This window comes from Corythoichthys intestinalis, chromosome 11 (assembly GCF_030265065.1).
Source record: "Corythoichthys intestinalis isolate RoL2023-P3 chromosome 11, ASM3026506v1, whole genome shotgun sequence".
In the NCBI taxonomy this organism is placed as follows: Eukaryota; Metazoa; Chordata; class Actinopteri; order Syngnathiformes; family Syngnathidae; genus Corythoichthys; species Corythoichthys intestinalis.
In genome coordinates this window covers 50,991,284-51,004,833 of record NC_080405.1, presented here as the reverse complement: position 1 = coordinate 51,004,833, position 13,550 = coordinate 50,991,284, and the positions used below count along the sequence as shown (strand labels likewise).

Sequence of the window (13,550 nt, the reverse complement as noted above, 5' to 3'; positions counted from 1 at the left end):
CTGTCGTGTGTCATTCCGAGCGACAAACACATACACACTATAGACACACAGTATCTGGCAATGGATATCATCATCTTCCCAATGTGCACTGTGTCACGACGGATGACAACATAAATGATCATCACTTGAGAGATAACATAATAATATATATTACTCAATGTACTATGTTCAGGAAAGCTACTCAGTTACTGTAGCTTATCCCCCTGGAACGTTATAAAAACGTCTCCCACAACAACAGTTTTACAGTCGCCGATTGACATGACAATAGACATGTCTACCACAGCAAGACTCACCAAAAATTTACAATACATGTTACTATGCCTGAAATTTAATGGGACGTTGGATGATTTGGTCCAAAATAGCAATTTTGTGTGAATTCCATGGGCTACTTGGATGATCTTAGTGCACTTCAATGAGAGAATTCATAAAAAAATAAACAGTGGAAGCAAATATCGTAGTCAGATGACACTACAGTCACTCAAGAAGTTACTAATTTTGAGGGGAAATATTGAAAAACTAGCCTCGAACAATAATTTTATCAAAAGCCATCAAAGTGGATAGCCATGTTTGAATAAGACCCAGCAATTTTGGTTTCAAGCGTCCAATTTGAGTTGAATTCCACAGCTCTGTATGTAATATAGGAAATATAAATATACACAGGCAGTCCCTGGCTTACGAACGAGTTCCATTCCTACGCTGGCAACGTAACCCCGAATGACCACGCATGTTGGAATTAACTCTTTTACTCATCTGCTCCCCAAAAAGTATAAATACGTTCTATTTTTAATTGTTTCAGTGTCCCAAAAACGTATTTATACGTCTTTTACGTTTTTTTCACAAGAGACATCTCTAGGTTCTGATGCAACTTTGCTCCAAAGGACAAGGCTGAAAATCCATTTTAAAGCAATAAAACTGGCCACTAGAGGGCAGTAGCGCATTTGGTAAGACCCGCAACCCGGCTCAGTAGAATGAACGGCCGGGCCGCATGACTGGGGCGCAGGCGGAAGACGACCGAATGGACGTTCAGGATGCCAGGCGGCGGACGACCGAGCAGAACGACCGGGACCACCAGTGCAGCGGACAATGCCATTGAGTCCATGCTGCTCGCGAGCAGAGCCTGCAGAGACTCAAAAAAATTCATCTTTATGAGACAGGCGATGATGAGGGAAAAGTTTACCCCGGCTGTCGCGGCCACAACAGCGTCATCTCTCAGTTATATGTAAATAAATTGTTACTTTGCTATCAAAAGCTTTATTTGTCCTGTTGTTTATGTTATTTTGTCAAAGGAAAACATTATTCAGATGTTTGGGATATAACTAAAGCAAAAAATAGCTGTGTTAAAGTCAAAGTTATGTTTGAAATTTTAGTTTTTTTTCATCAGAAATTGGAAAATCGCTCAAACTAAGCTATTTTTTAATGCTGATTTCTAAAGAATGGAAAAAGATATGAACTAACTTTTTTCTCCTGCTGAAAGAACAGAGTCTAATCTTTCTTTTGGTGGGTTTCATGTTTATATAGCAATAGAACAGAATTTTCTGTGGGCCTTGCAAAATCAGTCAAAATCCAGTAAAACGGCAGGGAGCGAAGGGCCTTGCTCCGGTGAAAATGGCTGGGAGTGAATGAGTTAAGTACCCCTAAATCTAAAAATAACTATCGAAATAGTCCAAAAGTATTTTATTTTGTATAATCATGGAGGATACACTGCCCTCTGGTGGCAGTGTTGAGTCTGGCTAGCTTAGACACAGCAACGTCTACAGAGTCGCTGATACGAAAAGGCCATGACTATCGTAATGCCACAATCACCTTGTATGACTCAGGAGCGGACTCAGGATGTCCGACTTGGATAAAGGATAGCTGCGCTCTGGTTTGGCCTACAAAAAGCTGTAAGTTTTTTCAGCTAATATACTGTATGTTTGTGTATACATTTGTAATTAGGTTTAGAGCTACAGTTTGTGGAGTTATGTGTGAGCAATTTACTATGAGAATTGTAAATACGTTAGCATTCCTAACATTTAAACTAGCAAACTTTTGTTAGGCAAATTGGGCTAATTTAATCTACTAAATTTACATATTGATCGGACTAAATGGAAGTTTAAACACCAGTTGTTTTGTGTCAAGTGTTCTATTGATGTAAGTGTACATACAGTGGTATGAAAAAGTATGTGTGATTTCTTACATTTCCGCATAAAATCATCAAATGTGGTCTCATCTTTGTCAAAATCACACTGATTAAAACACATTGGCTGCTTTAACTAAAACCACCCAAACATTCATAGGTTTTCATATTTCATTGACGATAGTATGCAAACAATGACAGAAGGGGGGGAAATAAGTAAGTAAACCCTCTGCCTAAGGAGAATTAAAGAGCAATTGAACCAATTTTAACAAAATATTTTAAGTCAGGTGTGTGCCCAATCACTGATGAGTGGTTTAAAGCTGCCCTGCCCAATGTAGAACACACACCTCATAAGACATGTTTTGATGAGAAGCATCGTCTGATGTGCATCATGGCTCGATCAAAAGAGCTGTCTGAAGACCTGCGATCAATGATTGTTGATTTGTTTAAAGCTGAGAAACGATACAAAACCATCTCTAAAAGTCTGGATGTTCATAAATTGACAGTCAGAGAAGTTGTCAAATGGAGAGAGTTTGGCACTGTCGCATCTCTCCCAAGGAGTGACCGTCCACCAAAGATGACGCCAACGGTTCATTGCAGAATACTCAGAGAGGTAAAAAAGAACCTTAGGATATCTACTAAAAACTTACATAAATCACTGGCACAGTCCAATAGGCCTGTGCAAACATCAACTATATGTAAAACTATGACCAAGAATGGTGTTCATGGGAAGATTCCACGGAGGAAGCCACTGCTGTCTAAAAAAACATTGTTGCTCGTTTAATGTTCGCAAAAAGGCACTTGAACACTCCAAAAAGTTTTGGCAAAATATTTTGTGGACTCATGAAACCAAAGTTGAATCGTTTGGGAGTAACACACAACATCATGTGTGGAGGAAAAATGGAACAGCTCACCAAGATCAACACCTCATCCCTGCTGTGAAGCATGGTGGCTAGAACATCATGATTTGGGGCAGTTTTGCTGCCTCAGGGCCTGGACAACTTCAATCATTATTGGAAGAATCAATTCAAAAGTTTATCGAGATGTTTTGCAGGAAAACGTGAAGCCCTCTGTCGGACAGTTTAAGCTACAAATAGAATGGATGCTGCAACAAGACAATGATTCAAAACACAGAAGTAAATCAACTTCAGAATGGTTTCAGAAGAACAAAATACACCTTCTGGAGTGGCCAAGTCAAAGTCCAGACTTGAACCCCATTGAGATGCTGTGGCATGACCTAAAGACAGCTATTAATGCCAGAAATCCCAGGAATCTGACTGAACTACAGCTGTTTTGTAGAAATGAAATGGCCAAGATTAGTCCTGATCGATGTGCCAGACTGATCAGCAGCAACAGGAAGCGTGTAGTTGATGTTATTGCTGCCAAAGGGGACCACAAAATATTAAATGTGATGGCTCCCTTACTTATTTTTCCCTCTTCTGTCATGGTTTGCATACTATCCTCATTAAAATATGGAAAACCTATAAATATTTGTGTGGTTATAGTTAAAACAGACACAGTTTTTTCATTTGTTTGGTTTTGACAAAGATCAGATCACATTTAATTTATGCAGAAATTTGACAAATTCCAAAAGGTTTACTTTTTCATACCACTGTATGTGTGTTACAGCTTTACAAATGGTCAAAAGTGAACGAAGTAAAAAAACTTCAAAAAGCACTATTGCCTTATTTTCCATCTGTAAAGCTGAAAAACTTCACGTTTAGTGAGGACAGAACATGTAATATTACCTTATTTTTCGGACTATAAGTCACACCTGAGTATAAGTCGCACCAGCCATAAAATGCCCAACGAATAGGAAAAAACCATACACTGTATAAGTCGCACCGAAGTCGCATTTTTTGGGGAAATTTACTTCATAAAATCCAACACATAGAACAGATATGTCATCTTGAAAACAAAACAACATACTGAACAAGTGTACTGTATTGTAATGTTACATGATGAATGAACCACGAAATGCGAACGTGGCCGATATGTTAACGTAACATAGCTATTAAGAGTTATTTAGATAACTCTAGCATAAAGAACATGCTAACAAGTTTACCAAACCATCAGTGTCACTCCAAAACACCAAAATAACATGTGAAATGATATAGTAATGTGTTAATAATTTCACACATACTAGTAGGTCGCTCCAGAGGATGTCGCACCCTCAGCCAAACTAGGAAAAAAACTGCGATTTATAGTCTGAAAAAAATGGTGATAAAGTTTAAAAAAAAAAAAAAAAAAAAAAAAAAAAAAAAAGATACTGTCAGTTACAATACTGTTTATGCGACTTAAAAAACAAAAAAACAAAATAGAGACAAAATGGCGGACACAGCAGAAGGATGACTGGACGCAACACGATTAAATGTCTCGCATCATCAGCATGTGAAGCTTGCAGTCATCTTAGGTTTGGCGACCAGTGGTTGGAAAGTAAATCTCTAAAAGTACATACTGCATCGGGACTTTATTACTATTCCTCAATAGCTATGGAGTCAGTTTACCACCGTACTTAATATTAGTGTTTACTGCAAAACTAGTTCGAATATGCAGTAAGTGTTCATTGAGTGTACTGGTAATCCCTCAAAACAGCATGTGAATGCTGAGCATCAAGTGGAACGGTATGCTATGAGTTTGCCTGACTTCAAAAGGAAGCAAGTCCACAGAGAGATGCACAGTATAAAATGGTTCCAATTGGGCTATTATGTCGACAAAAGAAATACATATGTGTAAAAAGTCCCTTTCATGCACATAATGTTTTGATGTTTTTTTCCCCCCTCGCGAGTGCAAACATAAGTGCCGGGCGGGATCACGACACTAACAACAGACTAAAAATGTGTCACTTGGTGTTGAGGTTTTCAAACAACTCACAGAAAAGTGTTTAGAGTTTTACTGTGAGGTGTTACAGTCGTTGTAAGAGAAATATGCACTGTGAAACCGAATGAGTTTTTTTCAAAACAAATAGTTTGCAATGACTCACGTGTTTAATACAGTAATTTAAACAACTTTAAATCAACAAAAAACATGTTTATTGTTTAAATAGCAACCGTTTTTATAATATATATATTATTCAAAACACGATTTTGAGGAATAGTGTATAAAACAGAATAGCGAATAAAAACATTTTGATATTTCGATTATAAACTTCTGTCATGGAATACAGTATTTCTATGTATTTACAAATACACTGATAACCTTCTATGAGTATTACTTAGGAATAGTTCAGTGGTAATAGCTGTTAGGTTTTGTGTTGATTCCCTCCTAGTGTGTCCTTGTAATTGCCATTGATTTCACCTGGTGTACCGCTCCTTGTGTATCCTCCAATCTGCGTCCACCTGTGTCACCCATCTGTTCCTCATTGTCTCGTTACCCTTTGTCTGCGTGTGTATATAAGCTCCGAGTTTCCTTTCAGTCCTTGTTGCGTCATTGTCAATGTCTATGTCTATGTCTTTGCCAAAGTCAAGACCTGTCCAAGCCCTCGTGTACCAGTCCCTCTGTTTAAGTAAGTTTTGGTTTGAACATTGCCTTTTTGATCCATAGTCCTTTTGTTTGTACTTTGTGATTTTTGTTAGTTATTATTAAAACGTGTTTTGAGTTCTCCTCCACCTGCCTCGCTGCCTTTTTCGTTTCCCTGCATTTGGGTCCACACCACCTGCCTTCCCACGTTTCCCTGACAATAGCAATATTTCTTAACTATTACCATTATATCTCTCCAGTACTACTTTGAAGTCCATATAAAGCAGTGCTTCTCAATTATTTGGTTACGCCCGCCCCCCAGGAAAAGAAACATTCTGTGCCCCCCCCTAACTCTTTCCGCCACTGTAAATAGTATAACTTGTCCATAAAATTACCATTACAAGTGCACTTCTGGATACCATTGTGTCCTTTTTATATTAAAGAAACAAAAGTAATATAAAATAAATAGGATTTATATCATAGTTTAAGGACAACAAGCAGAATATGTTTGACATAGGGCATAAGAGATACATGACACCTTCTGACTTTGGAAGCCCAGTGCGTGCATCATGCAGCCGACTCAGCAAGATTGACGCTGACTACCAGGTGATAGGCAAGACATTTACAAGCCCACGTCTGCAACACCAAATCAGCTCTTCAGGACAGTACAGAACAAATGGCGGGACGTCCTGTACTACCACAACTCCCGATAATAACAACTCTAAGTTTGATAGCTCGGCGCCTTTCAGATGTCAAGGCAGGTCGACCCTTCCACCTCAATTGCCTCATTAATCATGACCAAGCAACAGTGACGCACGAACTTGACCGCCCAAATCTGCAACCGAAGAACTCACCAAACACACCCCTCTTCATACCCACGGCCCGCCCCGCCTTCAAAAAGACAATGTTTAACTGATCGTTGTCATTTTTCTCGGGAACCTTTTGTTGACTTGTGATATGGTGACCCTGAGTCTGCCTCCTCGCCTGGGTCTGTTGCTGTTTCACCTTGCTGTTTGATAGCTGTCGACCTGAATAAATTGTCAGCTTTTGTTTCGAAGCCTCCTTCCAGCTTTCAAAATGGAGTCCTTACAAGGGGTTAAGACTAGAGATGTCGATCGATATACATATTTTTTAATTAAATTGTTTTCTAATTGTATTTAACGTTACAGACATAATATGTTACACTCATCCAGAGTCTTTAGTTTAGGCTTAAGGTAGGGTTATCAAATTAATCACAATAATGGCGGTGATTATTTTTTTTTAAACTATCACGTTAAAATATTCAACGCAATTAATGCATGCGTTGCACGACCCACTCACACATTGTCGCGCTCAATCTGTAATGGCGCCATTTTACCTATATAAACAGATAAAAGGCAGCGTAAAATGAGTGGAGTGAATTTTGGCTGCCTTTGAAGCCTTCTTTTAATTGGCTAAAGCCTTACAATCCCTCTCCCTATGATTAGAAATATCATGGGAAGCAATGTGGGGATGCAAAGTTGCAACTGATCTTTTTCTTAACACCTTATGTTATTTCCCAACGCAGAGAAGATATATCAATTGGTAGCACGACGCACAGTCATGGTTCCACTTCCCATCATGCATTTGAGCATGGCAACAGTATCATTTACTGAAAGCTCAACAAATAAACTAGATGGCAATATTTAGTCACACTATACAAAGTCACAAGTCTTTCTATCCGTGGATCCCTCTCACAGAAAGAATGTTAATAATGTAAATGCCATCTTGAGGATTTATTGTCATAAACAAATACAGTACTTATGTACCGTTTGTTGAATGTATATATTCGTCCGAGTTTTATTCATTTTTTTCTTAATGCATTGCCAAAATGTACATGATTGGGAAAAATTATCGGGAATGATTGGAATTGCATCGGGAGCAAAAAAAAGCAATCGGATCGGGAAATATCGGGATCGGCAGATACTCAAACTAAAACGATCGGGATCGGATCGGGAGCAAAAAAACATGACCGGAACAACCCTAGTTAAGACTAAGGTGAACGTGCGGAGTTTGGCCTTTTGGCTCGGTTTTCGGAATTTTGCAGGCCCAGGTCATTGGAGCTGCGCCAGTGCGTGTCCAGCGGTTCGGCTGTCGTGATTCTGGCAATCTTGCAAAAAGGTCAGATTCCTTCAAGAATTACTGACATAAAGTAATACTTAGAGTATATTGAGTTATAAGGGAGGATTGGAGTAAATTAGTTTGACTTTTTCTACTCCTTTCAAATACGAACAATTTCATTTCATTTTAATGTATAATTTTAGTTAAATGTTGTTTGTTTGTAGTTTAGTTTTATTTTGTTTTCATTTATTTTTACCTTTAATTTACTCGAAACGATTTATTGGTCCTTGTCTTTACCTACTGCTGACACAGCCTCTTTTCGCTAGTCCCTTTAGGGGTCACCAGAGCGTCAACCTAATTTATTTTATTTATGTATTTTGTACAGGAATCTATTGTTCGGCTTTACAGTGTGTCAAAGGCCACTTTTTGAAATATCTTACACAAAACACAAAAGGAAACAAACAGAAATGGACATTTACACATTCACAGGCAAGTACACACAGACATTAATGAACAGGGACGCACACCTACACATATTGTTCCCTCAAGATAAAATGCTCAGAGCAACTAAATGAAGCATCTCGCTATATGTGCCTCAACACCTACACATTTCATGGCGCTCTGGGCCCTATTTAAAATGACATCAACAGCCTATAGCTTTAAAGTACAGTTGCTCTGGTCTGTTGGAATTAGCTAAACAAGGAGTCAACACTCTGGAAAAGGTGTCCGATGTGTTTAAGGTTGCATGTCTTGGCTGGTTGGTGGCGTTTGGGGCATAATCTGAGTTAATGATGTCACCTGGCATCTCATTAAAAAGAAGACAGGCTCACACGTTGTCATATTCGATTACCGGCCTTAGCCTATGACGTAAGTGTTCATTTATGTAGGGTTACTTTTTTTTTTTCGCATACAGCTACAATAATACACTAATTTAATTTTACTGCATATTATTGCATATAAAGGTTGTGTTGGTTTTCGTTCTTACTCATCCGCCAAGTCATGAGCATAGAAAGTCAACATGAGAAAAGGTTTTATGTACAGTAAATTTGCCCAACAGTTGCATCACAAGTCAGAAAATGTTGCTTTTTCACAAAATTTTACATTGCGATTCAATTTTCCATTTGATTACAAACCACAGTATATAAAAAGACACTTGTCCCAATTCATCACCTCAAGTTTTAGTGCTTGAATACGAGGGGTGTGACAAAATATCAAAATGGTGATGGCGGAAAACACAGACAAGACTGATAAAGCAGTTTCTGCTCTTGCACTCGTCTTTTAAAGAAATTGCAGTATTTTGAGCCAAAACTACTGTTGTGTTTGATAGAACAATATGTCTATATGCTGCCATAGCAGATTCATGGCACATTAAGCCCCCAAACTATTTTTAATTTGTCCGTTTTACCCTGAAAACCCCCGTTTAGAGACGTCGCGCAACCGCTTTTGTTTCTACCTAGCCATATAAGGAAACTAATTATATTTATTATTCAAAATGTCTTTTTTTAAGGGCTGTCAAAATTATCGCGTTAACGGGCGTTAATTTTTAAAATTAATCACGTTAAAATATTTGACGCAATTAACGCAGATGCCCCGCTTAGACAGATTTAAATGACAGTACAGTGAAATGCTCACTTGTTGTGTTTTATGGAGTTTTGCCACCCTCTGCTGGTGCTTGGGTGCGACTGATTTTATAGGCTTCAGCACCCATGAGCATTGTGTAAGTAATTATTGACATCAACAATGGCGGGCTACTAGTTTATTTTCTGATTGAAAATTTTACAAATTTTATTAAAACGAAAACATTAAGAGGGGTTTTAATATAAAATTTCTATAACTTGTACTAACATTTTTCTTTTAAGAACTACAAGTCTTTCTATCCATGGATCGCTTTAACAGAATGTTAATAATGTTAATGCCATCTTGTTGATTTATTGTTATAATAAACAAATACAGCACTAATGTAACGTATGTTGAATGTATATATCAATCTTGTGTCTTATCTTTCCATTCCAACAATAATTTACAGAAAATTATGGCATATTTTATAGATGGTTTCAATTGCGATTAATTGCGATTAATTAATTTTTAAGCTGTAATTAACTCGATTAAAAATTTTAATCGTTTGACAGCCCTACTTTTTTTTCATTATATATTTAGTTTAAAAAATACATACTTACAATACTTTGCAATATTATTCACTCGCATATTTTAAACGTTTAAACAAATTACATCACAATGTATAATTTGGCATCTGTAATAAAGTCACGGATTTCTACCTATCGCTTAATTGTGTTTTTTTTTGGTACTGTCGCATTTTCCCCGATATGTTAGATGATAAATAATCGATCCACACAAAGAAAAATTGAAAAATAACATTTAAAAAGGGTCACTACAGAATATGAAAAAAATAAAATCTCAACCACTCCTTGTTGTCTGCGATTTCTGCATCGCGACCCTTGTTATATCACCATGTTTCACCCATAAAATCCCCCCAAAATCTGGCTGTGGCCATTAACAGCTGTGTCTTGACACTAGGTGATACATGCTACATGGAGTTTTTGGATCGAAACAAGGTAAGTACGCGATAATATCTAGTTAAAATCGTGGCGTCTTTAATTCTGCTCTCCCGTGCTCTCGCCTCCAGTTAGGGTTTTGCTGTTTAATTTTTTTTTTTTAAATGCCCTCCTGTTCAAAATTTTTCTTACCCCAGAAAATTGAGATTTTAAGCTTTCCAATGATGTATCACACATGCATATCGGACAATTCTGAAATTTGCCCAAATTGGGGGTCTCAGAGCAGAACTTTTCGCCTAATATATCGTGATACTTTATATCCCAAAAGGTTATCGATATGCTCCTGCCAAGAATTGAGATATCATTTTAAAAGGTGTCAATGTTAAAAAAAAAAAAAAAAAAAAAAAAAGTTGTTATCAAACTCTTCCACCAAAATACAACTCCTAGCAAAAAGGTTGGAATCACCAGTCTGGAACGAGCACTCACTCAGACATTTTATCATGCAGAACAAACTCAGATAAAAAGCTTGAAAAAATAATGAATTAGTTCAAAATTGCAATGCTTTAGCATTCAGAAACACTAAAAGAAATGAATAAAAAACATTGTGGTGGTCAGTAAATTTTAATTTTATAGAGCAAAAGCAGGGAACTATATATGGAATCACTGCATTCTGAGGAAAAACGTATGGCATCATGAGAAACAAACAAAAAAATAACAATCAAAACACATCACTAGTATTTAGTAGCACCACCTTTGACTTTTATGACAGCTTGCAGTCTCTGAGGCATGGACTCGATGAGTATTCTTCATCAATTTAGTGCCAACTCTCTTTAATTGCAATTGCCAGATCATCCATGCAGGTTGGCGCCTTGCTGTGGACCTTTTTTTTTTTCCAATTTCCACCACAGGTTATCAATAGGGTCGGGATCTGGGCTATTTGCAGGCTATGACATTGACTGGATGAGTCTTTCTCCAAGGAATGCTTTAACAGTTTTAGCTCTGTGGCATGATGCGTTGTCATCTTGGAAAATGACATATTGAAGGGATAAGAAAGCTGTTTAAAATTTCAATTTGGGCTGTAGCTATTATTTTAGTAGTCGATCAATTGATGAACTAGGTAGATCGAATAATCTAGTAATCGGATAGACATGAAAAAATTAAAATACCTGAGCTGGGCCTCAAACGGTATGAAAAAAAAAAAAAAAAAAATAATAATAAGGATCTAAATATGTACAACAAAAGAACAATTGGCTAACTTACATAGCGAAAGTCCACTAGCTTAAATGCTATAAAACACTAACTTCTTTTACAGTGCTCTTAACAAATGGTTCAGACACATTCCCACAAAATTGGCTAAATATACCTTTAAACTAAATTACGAATACATTAAAAAACATTAGCTCAAACAAAAACCTAGCTTATGTTGGTCTTAACAGGGAGCAACTGGATTTGGCCATGTAAACCGAGGCAGAGTAGAGGGCAGTGTATCCACCCAAATCAATGAAACCAAATGCAAACACTTTCAAAAACAAACCATTACAACGCCACATTATTTAAACGAATACTCGAAGCAGCAAAATTTAATTTGAATCTTTTTTTCTTACCGAATAGTCGAGTTAACGATTAATCATTGCAGCATTCTTTCAATGTAAACTTGTGCATTTATTGAAGATTTCACCACAGCCATCTCCCCAGTGCCTTTGCCTGACATGCAGCCCCATATCATCAAGGACTGAGGGAATTTTGATGTCCTTTTCAGGCAATTGTCTTTGTAAATCTCACTGGAACGGCACCAAACAAAAGTTCCAGCATCATCTTCTGGTCAAGATTCAAGAATTTGAATTGGACAATGTGTCAAGAGTCAAGAATCTGCATTGGACAAAATGATTATGCTGGACCTTTTGTTTGGTGCTGTTCCAGTGAGACTTTAAATGGCCCAAGATTACCTAATTGCCTGGCATTGACAGCCACTGACAGCCATAGACATCCAATCCATTTGAAGTGAGAGGGTGGCACGTTCATTCGCTGCCACCCTCTCACTTCAAATGGATTGGACGTCTACTAGTGATAAACTAATTCAAATTCGCACTAGAAGCTTGTTTTTCTGTTAATTAGCCGTTTCTAGAATATCCCACAATTATTTCCTGACCAATGTATCGATAATTGTTGTATCGCCATATCATCAGATCATCGTTATTGTGAGGTTTATATCACAAATCGTATCGTAAGGTACCAAGAGGTTCCCACTCCAATTGAATACTAATTTCCCTTACATTTTAAATTAAAATTTCATTTCCCTTTCGAAAATGTGTTTCAGACCTATTTCAACAGCAAACACTGGTGAAGTTTTACAGTACAAGCTTTACAACTTGACATATTTCATAACTATTGTGCATCCTCTGACACCCAAATAAAAAGCTGTAATATATACTACAGCAGCTCTCCCGTGTGATAATGTTCAAAAAATGTCTTTTGTCACGGCAAAGGTCAATTCTTGTCAGTCCATTTCAATAAAGTTCCCTTGAGCCCCTCATTCATTCTCCAGTATAGCGTAAAGCACCTTGAAACATAATGGCTGCCGTAACTATTATAGACAAAAAGATTCCCTTCCTAATGACAACTTTGCATTTGACCTACCACAAACTACGCTAGTTTTAAACTCCATTCATATTAGTGTCATCATTTAGCAGGATGATAAAAGTTAAATGAAAGACGATGGTATGTGTGTTGAACTAATTATCAACACTAAACTCATACATTCATTTACAATACCGCTTATTATGGTCAAGGTCGTGGGAGGCTGGAGGATATCCCAGCTGATTTTGGGCATTCACACTGTCACTGAGTGGGAATTGATTCCACACAGTCAGGAAAATGTTCCACTACAACTTCTGTGACTCTACACTCACTCATTTATCCACTTGAGAGAGATACAATGTCCGTGTATAGGAGCTATGATGTCAACTACAGATGGAGAAAATAGCATGATGCGTTCAGGGTCGGGCAAAACAAAAACAAAAAAATCCTTTTGATATTTCTTAGGGCAGGGCATCGATATGAGCGGATTTTAGGCTCATATGATATCACGATTAACGCATCATTATGTCTTAGGGTAAAATATTGACACTAGCGGTGTGACAATATTTTGTTATGGTGTAGGGACGATTGCTCCAAGACTGCAAGGCTCAGCATCTCCCAAAATGTCAAAAAATAAATGATCAAATGCAAGGGCGTATGCTTGCATAGGGAAGGTGGGAACAAAACACTACCAACTTTCCAGGATGCTCAAATTGTCCAGACGAACTTTTAAGCAACCTTATTTTCCTATTATTAACCTATTATTTTCATTATGTTCAGACTACACACACACCGTTTTTTTTTTC

General features: G+C 37.5%; 1 protein-coding gene across 1 annotated transcript in view; it reads right to left on the bottom strand.

Annotated features, from left to right (window-relative positions):
• lingo2 (leucine rich repeat and Ig domain containing 2) overlaps positions 1–13,550 on the bottom strand; it is a 500,513-nt gene that overhangs the window by 373,297 nt on the left and 113,666 nt on the right. The window lies entirely within an intron of this gene.